Genomic DNA, 17,679 nt, shown 5'->3' on the forward strand with positions numbered 1-17,679 from the left:
TGCTTTTATGTTTGGCCGGTTAGCTCAGTTGGTTAGAGCGTGGTGCTAATAACACCAAGGTCATGTGTTCGATCCCCATACGGGCCATGTGCTTTTTCTTGTTGTCCTACAAGAAATGCCAAGAAGGGATTTTATCCAGCGGCAAAGTGCATGAAGTGTGGGATGAATGCATTGGCTACAGTTAGCAGCCCTTGAAACTTGCTAGAGAGCATCATAGACACATACAAAACAGAGAATTTTTAAATCCATGTTAGGAATAAAGAAAAATGTCATCCTTTGGCTGATGCAGCATTTCTCTATATGGCATACATAGAAAACGTTTTCTCAAATATAGCAATATGGCAAATCTAAGAAATGCTATGTCAAATTAATCAATCAGGACATTTATTTGGTGATTGAATCTACTATGGGGGACTAAGTTTTAAGAAGAGAAGAAGAACAGACCTTTACTCTCATTAGTGCACACTGAAGAAGAAAATTCTTAAAACCAGAATATCTTAAAACCATAGCACAAGTGATGGATCACTGCATTCTTATTGCAACTTTTCCTATTTTCAAATGTTTGACAAACATCTCTCCAGTTGAAAACTGAATTGAAACAGCTTCAAAATTAGTTTGGAGTAAAAAAACCACTGAAGATGATGGGATTTATACAAAGTTTAAATATAGATAAGCTATCCTAAAATTCAACTTTAAGGAAATTGAACAAAGTTAGGTCCCACCAAGATTTGATATCAGATTACTGGATTCAAAGTCCAAAGTGCTTACCATTACACCATGGAACCCATTATTAGAGAATCTTCATCTACTCAATATTGCTGATCTTTGAAATACTGAATGTTCTCCTGTTTTAGGTACATTTGGCATTTTTGTGTTTGCTGATGCTTTTATGTTTGGCCGGTTAGCTCAGTTGGTTAGAGCGTGGTGCTAATAACGCCAAGGTCATGTGTTCGATCCCCATACGGGCCATGTGGTTTTTCTGAAGATGATGGGATTTATACAAAGTTTAAATATAGATAAGCTATCCTAAAATTCAACTTTAAGGAAATTGAACAAAGTTAGGTCCCACCAAGATTTGAAATCAAATTACTGGATTCAAAGTCAAAAGTGCTTACCATTACACCATGGAACCCATTATTAGAGAATCTTCCTCTACTCAATATTGCTGATCTTTGAAATACTGAATGTTCTCCTGTTTTAGGTACATTTGGCATTTTTGTGTTTGCTGATGCTTTTATGTTTGGCCGGTTAGCTCAGTTGGTTAGAGCGTGGTGCTAATAACGCCAAGGTCATGTGTTCAATCCCCATATGGGCCTTGTGCTTTTTCTTGTTGTCCTACAAGAAATGCCAAGAAGGGATTTTATCCAGCGGCAAAGTGCATGAAGTGTGGGATGAATGCATTGGCTACAGTTAGCAGCCCTTGAAACTTGCTAGAGAGCATCATAGACACATACAAAACAGAGAATTTTGAAATCCATGTTAGGAATAAAGAAAAATGTCATCCTTTGGCTGATGCAGCATTTCTCTATATGGCATACATAGAAAACTTTTTCTCAAATATAGCAATATGGCAAATCTAAGAAATGCTAAGGCAAATTAATCAATCAGGACATTTATTTGGTGATTGAATCTACTATGGGGGACTAAGTTTTAAGAAGAGAAGAAGAACAGACCTTTACTCTCATTAGTGCACACTGAAGAAGAAAATTCTTAAAACCAGAATATCTTAAAACCATAGCACAAGTGATGGATCACTGCATTCTTATTGCAACTTTTCCTATTTTCAAATGTTTGACATACATCTCTCCAGTTGAAAACTGATTTGAAACAGCTTCAAAATTAGTTTGGAGTAAAAAAAACACTGAAGATGATGGAATTTATACAAAGTTTAAATATAGATAAGCTATCCTAAAATTCAACTTTAAGGAAATTGAACAAAGTTAGGTCCCACCAAGATTTGAAATCAAATTACTGGATTCAAAGTCAAAAGTGCTTACCATTACACCATGGAACCCATTATTAGAGAATCTTCCTCTACTCAATATTGCTGATCTTTGAAATACTGAATGTTCTCCTGTTTTAGGTACATTTGGCATTTTTGTGTTTGCTGATGCTTTTATGTTTGGCCGGTGAGCTCAGTTGGTTAGAGCGTGGTGCTAATAACGCCAAGGTCATGTGTTCGATCCCCATACGGGCCTTGTGCTTTTTCTTGTTGTCCTACAAGAAATGCCAAGAAGGGATTTTATCCAGCGGCAAAGTGCATGAAGTGTGGGATGAATGCATTGGCTACAGTTAGCAGCCCTTGAAACTTGCTAGAGAACATCATAGACACATACAAAACAGAGAATTTTTAAATCCATGTTAGGAATAAACAAAAATGTCATCCTTTGGCTGATGCAGCATTTCTCTATATGGCATACCTAGAAAACTTTTTCTCAAATATAGCAATATGGCAAATCTAAGAAATGCTATGGCAAATTAATCAATCAGGACATTTATTTGGTGATTGAATCTATTATGGGGGACTAAGTTTTAAGAAGAGAAGAAGAACAGACCTTTACTCTCATTAGTGCACACTGAAGAAGAAAATTCTTAAAACCAGAATATCTTAAAACCATAGCACAAGTGATGGATCACTGCATTCTTATTGCAACTTTTCCTATTTTCAAATGTTTGACATACATCTCTCCAGTTGAAAACTGATTTGAAACAGCTTCAAAATTAGTTTGGAGTAAAAAAAACATTGAAGATGATGGGATTTATACAAAGTTTAAATATAGATAAGCTATCCTAAAATTCAACTTTAAGGAAATTGAACAAAGTTAGGTCCCACCAAGATTTGAAATCAGATTACTGGATTCAAAGTCCAAAGTGCTCACCATTGCACCATGGAACCCATTGTTTGAGAGTCATCCTCTACTCAATATTGCTGATCTTTGAAATACTGAATGTTCTCCTATTTTAGGTACATTTGGCATTTTTGTGTTTGCTGATGCTTTTATGTTTGGCCGGTTAGCTCAGTTGGTTATAGCGTGGTGCTAATAACACCAAGGTCATGTGTTCGATCCCCATACGGGCCATGCGCTTTTTCTTGTTGTCCTACAAGAAATGCCAAGAAGGGATTTTATCCAGCGGCAAAGTGCATGAAGTGTGGGATGAATGCATTGGCTACAGTTAGCAGCCCTTGAAACTTGCTAGAGAACATCATAGACACATACAAAACAGAGAATTTTTAAATCCATGTTAGGAATAAACAAAAATGTCATCCTTTGGCTGATGCAGCATTTCTCTATATGGCATACCTAGAAAACTTTTTCTCAAATATAGCAATATGCCAAATCTAAGAAATGCTATGGCAAATTAATCAATCAGGACATTTATTTGGTGATTGAATCTACTATGGGGGACTAAGTTTTAAGAAGAGAAGAAGAACAGACCTTTACTCTCATTAGTGCACACTGAAGAAGAAAATTCTTAAAACCAGAATATCTTAAAACCATAGCACAAGTGATGGATCACTGCATTCTTATTGCAACTTTTCCTATTTTCAAATGTTTGACATACATCTCTCCAGTTGAAAACTGATTTGAAACAGCTTCAAAATTAGTTTGGAGTAAAAAAAACACTGAAGATGATGGGATTTATACAAAGTTTAAATATAGATAAGCTATCCTAAAATTCAACTTTAAGGAAATTGAACAAAGTTAGGTCCCACCAAGATTTGAAATCAAATTACTGGATTCAAAGTCAAAAGTGCTTACCATTACACCATGGAACCCATTATTAGAGAATCTTCCTCTACTCAATATTGCTGATCTTTGAAATACTGAATGTTCTCCTGTTTTAGGTACATTTGGCATTTTTGTGTTTGCTGATGCTTTTATGTTTGGCCGGTTAGCTCAGTTGGTTAGAGCGTGGTGCTAATAACATCAAGGTCATGTGTTCGATCCCCATACGGGCCTTGTGCTTTTTCTTGTTGTCCTACAAGAAATGCCAAGAAGGGATTTTATCCAGCGGCAAAGTGCATGAAGTGTGGGATGAATGCATTGGCTACAGTTAGCAGCCCTTGAAACTTGCTAGAGAGCATCATAGACACATACAAAACAGAGAATTTTGAAATCCATGTTAGGAATAAAGAAAAATGTCATCCTTTGGCTGATGCAGCATTTCTCTATATGGCATACATAGAAAACTTTTTCTCAAATATAGCAATATGGCAAATCTAAGAAATGCTATGGCAAATTAATCAATCAGGACATTTATTTGGTGATTGAATCTACTATGGGGGACTAAGTTTTAAGAATAGAAGAAGAACAGACCTTTACTCTCATTAGTGCACACTGAAGAAGAAAATTCTTAAAACCAGAATATCTTAAAACCATAGCACAAGTGATGGATCACTGCATTCTTATTGCAACTTTTCCTATTTTCAAATGTTTGACAAACATCTCTCCAGTTGAAAACTGATTTGAAACAGCTTCAAAATTAGTTTGGAGTAAAAAAAACATTGAAGATGATGGGATTTATACAAAGTTTAAATATAGATAAGCTATCCTAAAATTCAACTTTAAGGAAATTGAACAAAGTTAGGTCCCACCAAGATTTGAAATCAAATTACTGGATTCAAAGTCCAAAGTGCTCACCATTGCACCATGGAACCCATTGTTTGAGAGTCATCCTCTACTCAATATTGCTGATCTTTGAAATACTGAATGTTCTCCTGTTTTAGGTACATTTGGCATTTTTGTGTTTGCTGATGCTTTTATGTTTGGCCGGTGAGCTCAGTTGGTTAGAGCGTGGTGCTAATAACGCCAAGGTCATGTGTTCGATCCCCATACGGGCCTTGTGCTTTTTCTTGTTGTCCTACAAGAAATGCCAAGAAGGGATTTTATCCAGCGGCAAAGTGCATGAAGTGTGGGATGAATGCATTGGCTACAGTTAGCAGCCCTTGAAACTTGCTAGAGAACATCATAGACACATACAAAACAGAGAATTTTTAAATCCATGTTAGGAATAAACAAAAATGTCATCCTTTGGCTGATGCAGCATTTCTCTATATGGCATACCTAGAAAACTTTTTCTCAAATATAGCAATATGCCAAATCTAAGAAATGCTATGGCAAATTAATCAATCAGGACATTTATTTGGTGATTGAATCTACTATGGGGGACTAAGTTTTAAGAAGAGAAGAAGAACAGACCTTTACTCTCATTAGTGCACACTGAAGAAGAAAATTCTTAAAACCAGAATATCTTAAAACCATAGCACAAGTGATGGATCACTGCATTCTTATTGCAACTTTTCCTATTTTCAAATGTTTGACATACATCTCTCCAGTTGAAAACTGATTTGAAACAGCTTCAAAATTAGTTTGGAGTAAAAAAACACTGAAGATGATGGGATTTATACAAAGTTTAAATATAGATAAGCTATCCTAAAATTCAACTTTAAGGAAATTGAACAAAGTTAGGTCCCACCAAGATTTGAAATCAAATTACTGGATTCAAAGTCAAAAGTGCTTACCATTACACCATGGAACCCATTATTAGAGAATCTTCCTCTACTCAATATTGCTGATCTTTGAAATACTGAATGTTCTCCTGTTTTAGGTACATTTGGCATTTTTGTGTTTGCTGATGCTTTTATGTTTGGCCGGTTAGCTCAGTTGGTTAGAGCGTGGTGCTAATAACACCAAGGTCATGTGTTCGATCCCCATACGGGCCATGTGCTTTTTCTTGTTGTCCTACAAGAAATGCCAAGAAGGGATTTTATCCAGCGGCAAAGTGCATGAAGTGTGGGATGAATGCATTGGCTACAGTTAGCAGCCCTTGAAACTTGCTAGAGAACATCATAGACACATACAAAACAGAGAATTTTTAAATCCATGTTAGGAATAAACAAAAATGTCATCCTTTGGCTGATGCAGCATTTCTCTATATGGCATACCTAGAAAACTTTTCTCAAATATAGCAATATGCCAAATCTAAGAAATGCTATGGCAAATTAATCAATCAGGACATTTATTTGGTGATTGAATCTACTATGGGGGACTAAGTTTTAAGAAGAGAAGAAGAACAGACCTATACTCTCATTAGTGCACACTGAAGAACAAAATTCTTAAAACCAGAATATCGTAAAACCATAGCACAGGTGATGGATCACTGCATTCTTATTGCAACTTTTCCTATTTTCAAATGTTTGACAAACATCTCTCCAGTTGAAAACTGATTTGAAACAGTTTCAAAATTAGTTTGGAGTAAAGAAACCACTGAAGATGATGGGATTTATACAAAGTTTAAATATAGATATGCTATCCTAAAATTCAACTTTAAGGAAATTGAACAAAGTTAGGTCCCACCAAGATTTGAAATCAGATTACTGGATTCAAAGTCCAAAGTGCTCACCATTACACCATGGAACCCATTGTTTGAGAGTCATCCTCTTCTCAATATTGCTGATCTTTGAAATACTGAATGTTCTCCTGTTTTAGGTACATTTGGCATTTTTGAGTTTGCTGATGCTTTTATGTTTGGCCGGTTAGCTCAGTTGGTTAGAGCGTGGTGCTAATAACGCCAAGGTCATGGGTTTCATTCCTGTACGGGCCATGTGCTTTTTCTTGTTGTCCTACAAGAAATGCCAAGAAGGGATTTTATCCAGTGGCAAAGTGCATGAAGTGTGGGATGAATGCATTGGCTACAGTTAGCAGCCCTTGAAACTTGCTAGAGAACATCATAGACACATACAAAACAGAGAATTTTTAAATCCATGTTAGGAATAAACAAAAATGTCATCCTTTGGCTGATGCAGCATTTCTCTATATGGCATACCTAGAAAACTTTTTCTCAAATATAGCAATATGGCAAATCTAAGAAATGCTATGGCAAATTAATCAATCAGGACATTTATTTGGTGATTGAATCTACTATGGGGGACTAAGTTTTAAGAAGAGAAGAAGAACAGACCTTTACTCTCATTAGTGCACACTGAAGAAGAAAATTCTTAAAACCAGAATATCTTAAAACCATAGCACAAGTGATGGATCACTGCATTCTTATTGCAACTTTTCCTATGTTCAAATGTTTGACATATATCTCTCCAGTTGAAAACTGATTTCAAACAGCTTCAAAATTAGTTTCGAGTAAAAAAAACATTGAAGATGATGGGATTTATACAAAGTTTAAATATAGATAAGCTATCCTAAAATTCAATTTTAAGGAAATTGAACAAAGTTAGGTCCCACCAAGATTTGAAATCAAATTACTGGATTCAAAGTCAAAAGTGCTTACCATTACACCATGGAACCCATTATTAGAGAATCTTCCTCTACTCAATATTGCTGATCTTTGAAATACTGAATGTTCTCCTGTTTTAGGTACATTTGGCATTTTTGTGTTTGCTGATGCTTTTATGTTTGGCCGGTTAGCTCAGTTGGTTAGAGTGTGGTGCTAATAACGCCAAGGTCATGGGTTCGATCCCCGTACGGGCCATGTGCTTTTTCTTGTTGTCCTACAAGAAATGCCAAGAAGGGATTTTATCCAGCGGCAAAGTGCATGAAGTGTGGGATGAATGCATTGGCTACAGTTAGCAGCCCTTGAAACTTGCTAGAGAACATCATAGACACATACAAAACAGAGAATTTTTAAATCCATGTTAGGAATAAAGAAAAATGTCATCCTTTGGCTGATGCAGCATTTCTCTATATGGCATACATAGAAAACGTTTTCTCAAATATAGCAATATGGCAAATCTAAGAAATGCTATGGCAAATTAATCAATCAGGACATTTATTTGGTGATTGAATCTACTATGGGGGACTAAGTTTTAAGAAGAGAAGAAGAACAGACCTTTACTCTCATTAGTGCACACTGAAGAAGAAAATTCTTAAAACCAGAATATCTTAAAACCATAGCACAAGTGATGGATCACTGCATTCTTATTGCAACTTTTCCTATTTTCAAATGTTTGACAAACATCTCTCCAGTTGAAAACTGATTTGAAACAGCTTCAAAATTAGTTTGGAGTAAAAAAACCACTGAAGATGATGGGATTTATACAAAGTTTAAATATAGATAAGCTATCCTAAAATTCAACTTTAAGGAAATTGAACAAAGTTAGGTCCCACCAAGATTTGAAATCAAATTACTGGATTCAAAGTCCAAAGTGCTTACCATTACACCATGGAACCCATTATTAGAGAATCTTCCTCTACTCAATATTGCTGATCTTTGAAATACTGAATGTTCTCCTGTTTAAGGTACATTTGGCATTTTTGTGTTTGCTGATGCTTTTATGTTTGGCCGGTTAGCTCAGTTGGTTAGAGTGTGGTGCTAATAACGCCAAGGTCATGTGTTCGATCCCCGTACGGGCCATGCGCTTTTTCTTGTTGTCCTACAAGAAATGCCAAGAAGGGATTTTATCCAGCGGCAAAGTGCATGAAGTGTGGGATGAATGCATTGGCTACAGTTAGCAGCCCTTGAAACTTGCTAGAGAACATCATAGACACATACAAAACAGAGAATTTTTAAATCCATGTTAGGAATAAAGAAAAATGTCATCCTTTGGCTGATGCAGCATTTCTCTATATGGCATACATAGAAAACTTTTCTCAAATATAGCAATATGGCAAATCTAAGAAATGCTATGGCAAATTAATCAATCAGGACATTTATTTGGTGATTGAATCTACTATGGGGGACTAAGTTTTAAGAAGAGAAGAAGAACAGACCTATACTCTCATTAGTGCACACTGAAGAACAAAATTCTTAAAACCAGAATATCGTAAAACCATAGCACAGGTGATGGATCACTGCATTCTTATTGCAACTTTTCCTATTTTCAAATGTTTGACAAACATCTCTCCAGTTGAAAACTGATTTGAAACAGTTTCAAAATTAGTTTGGAGTAAAGAAACCACTGAAGATGATGGGATTTATACAAAGTTTAAATATAGATATGCTATCCTAAAATTCAACTTTAAGGAAATTGAACAAAGTTAGGTCCCACCAAGATTTGAAATCAGATTACTGGATTCAAAGTCCAAAGTGCTCACCATTACACCATGGAACCCATTGTTTGAGAGTCATCCTCTACTCAATATTGCTGATCTTTGAAATACTGAATGTTCTCCTGTTTTAGGTACATTTGGCATTTTTGTGTTTGCTGATGCTTTTATGTTTGGCCGGTTAGCTCAGTTGGTTAGAGCGTGGTGCTAATAACGCCATGGTCATGGGTTCGATCCCCGTGTGCTTTTTCTTGTTGTCCTACAAGAAATGCCAAGAAGGGATTTTATCCAGCGGCAAAGTGCATGAAGTGTGGGATGAATGCATTGGCTACAGTTAGCAGCCCTTGAAACTTGCTAGAGAACATCATAGACACATACAAAACAGAGAATTTTTAAATCCATGTTAGGAATAAACAAAAATGTCATCCTTTGGCTGATGCAGCATTTCTCTATATGGCATACCTAGAAAACTTTTTCTCAAATATAGCAATATGGCAAATCTAAGAAATGCTATGGCAAATTAATCAATCAGGACATTTATTTGGTGATTGAATCTACTATGGGGGACTAAGTTTTAAGAAGAGAAGAAGAACAGACCTTTACTCTCATTAGTGCACACTGAAGAAGAAAATTCTTAAAACCAGAATATCTTAAAACCATAGCACAAGTGATGGATCACTGCATTCTTATTGCAACTTTTCCTATTTTCAAATGTTTGACATACATCTCTCCAGGTGAAAACTGATTTGAAACAGCTTCAAAATTAGCTTGGAGTAAAAAAAACATTGAAGATGATGGGATTTATACAAAGTTTAAATATAGATAAGCTATCCTAAAATTCAACTTTAAGGAAATTGAACAAAGTTAGGTCCCACCAAGATTTGAAATCAGATTACTGGATTCAAAGTCCAAAGTGCTTACCATTACACCATGGAACCCATTATTAGAGAGTCTTCCTCTACTCAATATTGCTGATCTTTGAAATACTGAATGTTCTCCTGTTTTAGGTACATTTGGCATTTTTGTGTTTGCTGATGCTTTTATGTTTGGCCAGTTAGCTCAGTTGGTTAGAGCGTGGTGCTAATAACGCCAAGGTCATTTGTTCGAACCCCATACGGGCCGTGTGCTTTTTCTTGTTGTCCTACAATAAATGCCAAGAAGGGATTTTATCCAGCGGCAAAGTGCATGAAGTCTGGGATGAATGCATTTGCTACAGTTAGCAGCCCTTGAAACTTGCTAGAGAACATCATAGACACATACAAAACAGAGAATTTTTAAATCCATGTTAGGAATAAACAAAAATGTCATCCTTTGGCTGATGAAGCATTTCTCTATATGGCATACATAGAAAACTTTTTCTCAAATATAGCAATATGGCAAATCTAAGAAATGCTATGGCAAATTAATCAATCAGGACATTTATTTGGTGATTGAATCTACTATGGGGGACTAAGTTTTAAGAAGAGAAGAAGAACAGACCTTTACTCTCATTAGTGCACACTGAAGAAGAAAATTCTTAAAACCAGAATATCTTAAAACCATAGCACAAGTGATGGATCACTGCATTCTTATTGCAACTTTTCCTATTTTCAAATGTTTGACAAACATCTCTCCAGTTGAAAACTGATTTGAAACAGCTTCAAAATTAGTTTGGAGTAAAAAAACCACTGAAGATGATGGGATTTATACAAAGTTTAAATATAGATAAGCTATCCTAAAATTCAACTTTAAGGAAATTGAACAAAGTTAGGTCCCACCAAGATTTGAAATCAAATTACTGGATTCAAAGTCCAAAGTGCTTACCATTACACCATGGAACCCATTATTAGAGAATCTTCCTCTACTCAATATTGCTGATCTTTGAAATACTGAATGTTCTCCTGTTTAAGGTACATTTGGCATTTTTGTGTTTGCTGATGCTTTTATGTTTGGCCGGTTAGCTCAGTTGGTTAGAGTGTGGTGCTAATAACGCCAAGGTCATGTGTTCGATCCCCGTACGGGCCATGCGCTTTTTCTTGTTGTCCTACAAGAAATGCCAAGAAGGGATTTTATCCAGCGGCAAAGTGCATGAAGTGTGGGATGAATGCATTGGCTACAGTTAGCAGCCCTTGAAACTTGCTAGAGAACATCATAGACACATACAAAACAGAGAATTTTTAAATCCATGTTAGGAATAAAGAAAACTGTCATCCTTTGGCTGATGCAGCATTTCTCTATATGGCATACATAGAAAACTTTTCTCAAATATAGCAATATGGCAAATCTAAGAAATGCTATGGCAAATTAATCAATCAGGACATTTATTTGGTGATTGAATCTACTATAGGGGACTAAGTTTTAAGAAGAGAAGAAGAACAGACCTATACTCTCATTAGTGCACACTGAAGAACAAAATTCTTAAAACCAGAATATCGTAAAACCATAGCACAGGTGATGGATCACTGCATTCTTATTGCAACTTTTCCTATTTTCAAATGTTTGACATACATCTCTCCAGTTGAAAACTGATTTGAAACAGCTTCAAAATTAGCTTGGAGTAAAAAAAACATTGAAGATGATGGGATTTATACAAAGTTTAAATATAGATAAGCTATCCTAAAATTCAACTTTAAGGAAATTGAACAAAGTTAGGTCCCACCAAGATTTGAAATCAGATTACTGGATTCAAAGTCCAAAGTGCTTACCATTACACCATGGAACCCATTATTAGAGAGTCTTCCTCTACTCAATATTGCTGATCTTTGAAATACTGAATGTTCTCCTGTTTTAGGTACATTTGGCATTTTTGTGTTTGCTGATGCTTTTATGTTTGGCCGGTTAGCTCAGTTGGTTAGAGCGTGGTGCTAATAACGCCAAGGTCATTTGTTCGAACCCCATACGGGCCGTGTGCTTTTTCTTGTTGTCCTACAATAAATGCCAAGAAGGGATTTTATCCAGCGGCAAAGTGCATGAAGTCTGGGATGAATGCATTTGCTACAGTTAGCAGCCCTTGAAACTTGCTAGAGAACATCATAGACACATACAAAACAGAGAATTTTTAAATCCATGTTAGGAATAAACAAAAATGTCATCCTTTGGCTGATGAAGCATTTCTCTATATGGCATACATAGAAAACTTTTTCTCAAATATAGCAATATGGCAAATCTAAGAAATGCTATGGCAAATTAATCAATCAGGACATTTATTTGGTGATTGAATCTACTATGGGGGACTAAGTTTTAAGAAGAGAAGAAGAACAGACCTTTACTCTCATTAGTGCACACTGAAGAAGAAAATTCTTAAAACCAGAATATCTTAAAACCATAGCACAAGTGATGGATCACTGCATTCTTATTGCAACTTTTCCTATTTTCAAATGTTTGACAATCATCTCTCCAGTTGAAAACTGATTTTAAACAGCTTCAAAATTAGTTTGGAGTAAAAAAAACACTGAAGATGATGGGATTTATACAAAGTTTAAATATAGATAAGCTATCCTAAAATTCAACTTTAAGGAAATTGAACAAAGTCAGGTCCCACCAAGATTTGAAATCAGATTACTGGATTCAAAGTCCAAAGTGCTTGCCATTACACCATGGAACCCATTATTAGAGAGTCTTCCTCTACTCAATATTGCTGATCTTTGAAATACTGAATGTTCTCCTGTTTTAGGTACATTTGGCATTTTTGTGTTTGCTGATGCTTTTATGTTTGGCCGGTTAGCTCAGTTGGTTAGAGCGTGGTGCTAATAACGCCAAGGTCATGGGTTCGATCCCCATACGGGCCATGTGCTTTTTCTTGTTGTCCTACAAGAAATGCCAAGAAGGGATTTTATCCAGCGGCAAAGTGCATGAAGTGTGGGATGAATGCATTGGCTACAGTTAGCAGCCCTTGAAACTTGCTAGAGAACATCATAGACACATACAAAACAGAGAATTTTTAAATCCATGTTAGGAATAAACAAAAATGTCATCCTTTGGCTGATGCAGCATTTCTCTATATGGCATACATAGAAAACTTTTTCTCAAATATAGCAATATGGCAAATCTAAGAATAGCTATGGCAAATTAATCAATCAGGACATTTCTTTGGTGATTGAATCTACTATGGGGGACTAAGTTTTAAGAAGAGAAGAAGAACAGACCTTTACTCTCATTAGTGCACACTGAAGAAGAAAATTCTTAAAACCAGAATATCTTAAAACCATAGCACAAGTGATGGATCACTGCATTCTTATTGCAACTTTTCCTATTTTCAAATGTTTGACAAACATCTCTCCAGTTGAAAACTGATTTGAAACAGCTTCAAAATTAGTTTGGAGTAAAAAAAACACTGAAGATGATGGGATTTATACAAAGTTTAAATATAGATAAGCTATCCTAAAATTCAACTTTAAGGAAATTGAACAAAGTCAGGTCCCACCAAGATTTGAAATCAGATTAGTGGATTCAAAGTCCAAAGTGCTTACCATTACACCATGGAACCCATAATTAGAGAGTCTTCCTTCACTCAATATTGCTGATCTTTGAAATACTGAATGTTCTCCTGTTTTAGGTACATTTGGCATTTTTGTGTTTGCTGATGCTTTTATGTTTGGCTGGTTAGCTCAGTTGGTTAGAGCGTGGTGCTAATAACACCAAGGTCATGGATTTGATCCCCATACGGGCCATGTGCTTTTTCTTGTTGTCCTACAAGAAATTCCAAGAAGGGATTTTATCCAGCGGCAAAGTGCATGAAGTGTGGGATGAATGCATTGGCTACAGTTAGCAGCCCTTGAAACTTGCTAGAGAACATCATAGACACATACAAAACAGAGAATTTTTAAATCCATGTTAGGAATAAACAAAAATGTCATCCTTTGGCTGATGCAGCATTTCTCTATATGGCATACATAGAAAACTTTTTCTCAAATATAGCAATATGGCAAATCTAAGAAATGCTATGGCAAATTAATCAATCAGGACATTTATTTGGTGATTGAATCTACTATGGGGGACTAAGTTTTAAGAAGAGAAGAAGAACAGACCTTTACTCTCATTAGTGCACACTGAAGAAGAAAATTCTTAAAACCAGAATATCTTAAAACCATAGCACAAGTGATGGATCACTGCATTCTTATTGCAACTTTTCCTATTTTCAAATGTTTGACATACATCTCTCCAGTTGAAAACTGATTTGAAACAGCTTCAAAATTAGCTTGGAGTAAAAAAAACATTGAAGATGATGGGATTTATACAAAGTTTAAATATAGATAAGCTATCCTAAAATTCAACTTTAAGGAAATTGAACAAAGTTAGGTCCCACCAAGATTTGAAATCAGATTAGTGGATTCAAAGTCCAAAGTGCTTACCATTACACCATGGAACCCATAATTAGAGAGTCTTCCTTCACTCAATATTGCTGATCTTTGAAATACTGAATGTTCTCCTGTTTTAGGTACATTTGGCATTTTTGTGTTTGCTGATGCTTTTATGTTTGGCTGGTTAGCTCAGTTGGTTAGAGCGTGGTGCTAATAACACCAAGGTCATGGATTTGATCCCCATACGGGCCATGTGCTTTTTCTTGTTGTCCTACAAGAAATTCCAAGAAGGGATTTTATCCAGCGGCAAAGTGCATGAAGTGTGGGATGAATGCATTGGCTACAGTTAGCAGCCCTTGAAACTTGCTAGAGAACATCATAGACACATACAAAACAGAGAATTTTTAAATCCATGTTAGGAATAAACAAAAATGTCATCCTTTGGCTGATGCAGCATTTCTCTATATGGCATACATAGAAAACTTTTTCTCAAATATAGCAATATGGCAAATCTAAGAAATGCTATGGCAAATTAATCAATCAGGACATTTATTTGGTGATTGAATCTACTATGGGGGACTAAGTTTTAAGAAGAGAAGAAGAACAGACCTTTACTCTCATTAGTGCACACTGAAGAAGAAAATTCTTAAAACCAGAATATCTTAAAACCATAGCACAAGTGATGGATCACTGCATTCTTATTGCAACTTTTCCTATTTTCAAATGTTTGACATACATCTCTCCAGTTGAAAACTGATTTGAAACAGCTTCAAAATTAGCTTGGAGTAAAAAAAACATTGAAGATGATGGGATTTATACAAAGTTTAAATATAGATAAGCTATCCTAAAATTCAACTTTAAGGAAATTGAACAAAGTTAGGTCCCACCAAGATTTGAAATCAGATTACTGGATTCAAAGTCCAAAGTGCTTACCATTACACCATGGAACCCATTATTAGAGAGTCTTCCTCTACTCAATATTGCTGATCTTTGAAATACTGAATGTTCTCCTGTTTTAGGTACATTTGGCATTTTTGTGTTTGCTGATGCTTTTATGTTTGGCCGGTTAGCTCAGTTGGTTAGAGCGTGGTGCTAATAACGCCAAGGTCATTTGTTCGAACCCCATACGGGCCGTGTGCTTTTTCTTGTTGTCCTACAATAAATGCCAAGAAGGGATTTTATCCAGCGGCAAAGTGCATGAAGTCTGGGATGAATGCATTTGCTACAGTTAGCAGCCCTTGAAACTTGCTAGAGAACATCATAGACACATACAAAACAGAGAATTTTTAAATCCATGTTAGGAATAAACAAAAATGTCATCCTTTGGCTGATGCAGCATTTCTCTATATGGCATACATAGAAAACTTTTTCTCAAATATAGCAATATGGCAAATCTAAGAAATGCTATGGCAAATTAATCAATCAGGACATTTATTTGGTGATTGAATCTACTATGGGGGACTAAGTTTTAAGAAGAGAAGAAGAACAGACCTTTACTCTCATTAGTGCACACTGAAGAAGAAAATTCTTAAAACCAGAATATCTTAAAACCATAGCACAAGTGATGGATCACTGCATTCTTATTGCAACTTTTCCTATTTTCAAATGTTTGACAATCATCTCTCCAGTTGAAAACTGATTTTAAACAGCTTCAAAATTAGTTTGGAGTAAAAAAAACACTGAAGATGATGGGATTTATACAAAGTTTAAATATAGATAAGCTATCCTAAAATTCAACTTTAAGGAAATTGAACAAAGTCAGGTCCCACCAAGATTTGAAATCAGATTACTGGATTCAAAGTCCAAAGTGCTTGCCATTACACCATGGAACCCATTATTAGAGAGTCTTCCTCTACTCAATATTGCTGATCTTTGAAATACTGAATGTTCTCCTGTTTTAGGTACATTTGGCATTTTTGTGTTTGCTGATGCTTTTATGTTTGGCCGGTTAGCTCAGTTGGTTAGAGCGTGGTGCTAATAACGCCAAGGTCATGGGTTCGATCCCCATACGGGCCATGTGCTTTTTCTTGTTGTCCTACAAGAAATGCCAAGAAGGGATTTTATCCAGCGGCAAAGTGCATGAAGTGTGGGATGAATGCATTGGCTACAGTTAGCAGCCCTTGAAACTTGCTAGATAACATCATAGACACATACAAAACAGAGAATTTTTAAATCCATGTTAGGAATAAACAAAAATGTCATCCTTTGGCTGATGCAGCATTTCTCTATATGGCATACATAGAAAACTTTTTCTCAAATATAGCAATATGGCAAATCTAAGAATAGCTATGGCAAATTAATCAATCAGGACATTTCTTTGGTGATTGAATCTACTATGGGGGACTAAGTTTTAAGAAGAGAAGAAGAACAGACCTTTACTCTCATTAGTGCACACTGAAGAAGAAAATTCTTAAAACCAGAATATCTTAAAACCATAGCACAAGTGATGGATCACTGCATTCTTATTGCAACTTTTCCTATTTTCAAATGTTTGACAAACATCTCTCCAGTTGAAAACTGATTTGAAACAGCTTCAAAATTAGTTTGGAGTAAAAAAAACACTGAAGATGATGGGATTTATACAAAGTTTAAATATAGATAAGCTATCCTAAAATTCAACTTTAAGGAAATTGAACAAAGTCAGGTCCCACCAAGATTTGAAATCAGATTAGTGGATTCAAAGTCCAAAGTGCTTACCATTACACCATGGAACCCATAATTAGAGAGTCTTCCTTCACTCAATATTGCTGATCTTTGAAATACTGAATGTTCTCCTGTTTTAGGTACATTTGGCATTTTTGTGTTTGCTGATGCTTTTATGTTTGGCTGGTTAGCTCAGTTGGTTAGAGCGTGGTGCTAATAACGCCAAGGTCATGGATTTGATCCCCATACGGGCCATGTGCTTTTTCTTGTTGTCCTACAAGAAATTCCAAGAAGGGATTTTATCCAGCGGCAAAGTGCATGAAGTGTGGGATGAATGCATTGGCTACAGTTAGCAGCCCTTGAAACTTGCTAGAGAACATCATAGACACATACAAAACAGAGAATTTTTAAATCCATGTTAGGAATAAACAAAAATGTCATCCTTTGGCTGATGCAGCATTTCTCTATATGGCATACATAGAAAACTTTTTCTCAAATATAGCAATATGGCAAATCTAAGAAATGCTATGGCAAATTAATCAATCAGGACATTTATTTGGTGATTGAATCTACTATGGGGGACTAAGTTTTAAGAAGAGAAGAAGAACAGACCTTTACTCTCATTAGTGCACACTGAAGAAGAAAATTCTTAAAACCAGAATATCTTAAAACCATAGCACAAGTGATGGATCACTGCATTCTTATTGCAACTTTTCCTATTTTCAAATGTTTGACAATCATCTCTCCAGTTGAAA

General features: G+C 35.7%; 4 non-coding genes across 4 annotated transcripts; all 4 read left to right on the forward strand.

The window, feature by feature from the left end:
* Positions 1 to 895: 895 nt before the first annotated feature.
* Positions 896 to 969, forward strand: TRNAI-AAU (transfer RNA isoleucine (anticodon AAU)). The gene has a single exon. It is a non-coding gene; the product is annotated as a tRNA-Ile (tRNA).
* A 6,445-nt stretch (positions 970 to 7,414) lies between these two features.
* On the forward strand, positions 7,415 to 7,488 carry TRNAI-AAU (transfer RNA isoleucine (anticodon AAU)). Its single transcript has one exon. It is a non-coding gene; the product is annotated as a tRNA-Ile (tRNA).
* A 5,207-nt stretch (positions 7,489 to 12,695) lies between these two features.
* Positions 12,696 to 12,769, forward strand: TRNAI-AAU (transfer RNA isoleucine (anticodon AAU)). The gene has a single exon. It is a non-coding gene; the product is annotated as a tRNA-Ile (tRNA).
* Positions 12,770 to 16,223: 3,454 nt separating this feature from the next.
* Positions 16,224 to 16,297, forward strand: TRNAI-AAU (transfer RNA isoleucine (anticodon AAU)). Its single transcript has one exon. It is a non-coding gene; the product is annotated as a tRNA-Ile (tRNA).
* Positions 16,298 to 17,679: the final 1,382 nt, after the last annotated feature.

Source organism: Taudactylus pleione, unplaced genomic scaffold (genome assembly GCF_031769625.1).
Source record: "Taudactylus pleione unplaced genomic scaffold, aTauple2 ptg000085l, whole genome shotgun sequence".
Taxonomy (NCBI): domain Eukaryota; kingdom Metazoa; phylum Chordata; class Amphibia; order Anura; family Myobatrachidae; genus Taudactylus; species Taudactylus pleione.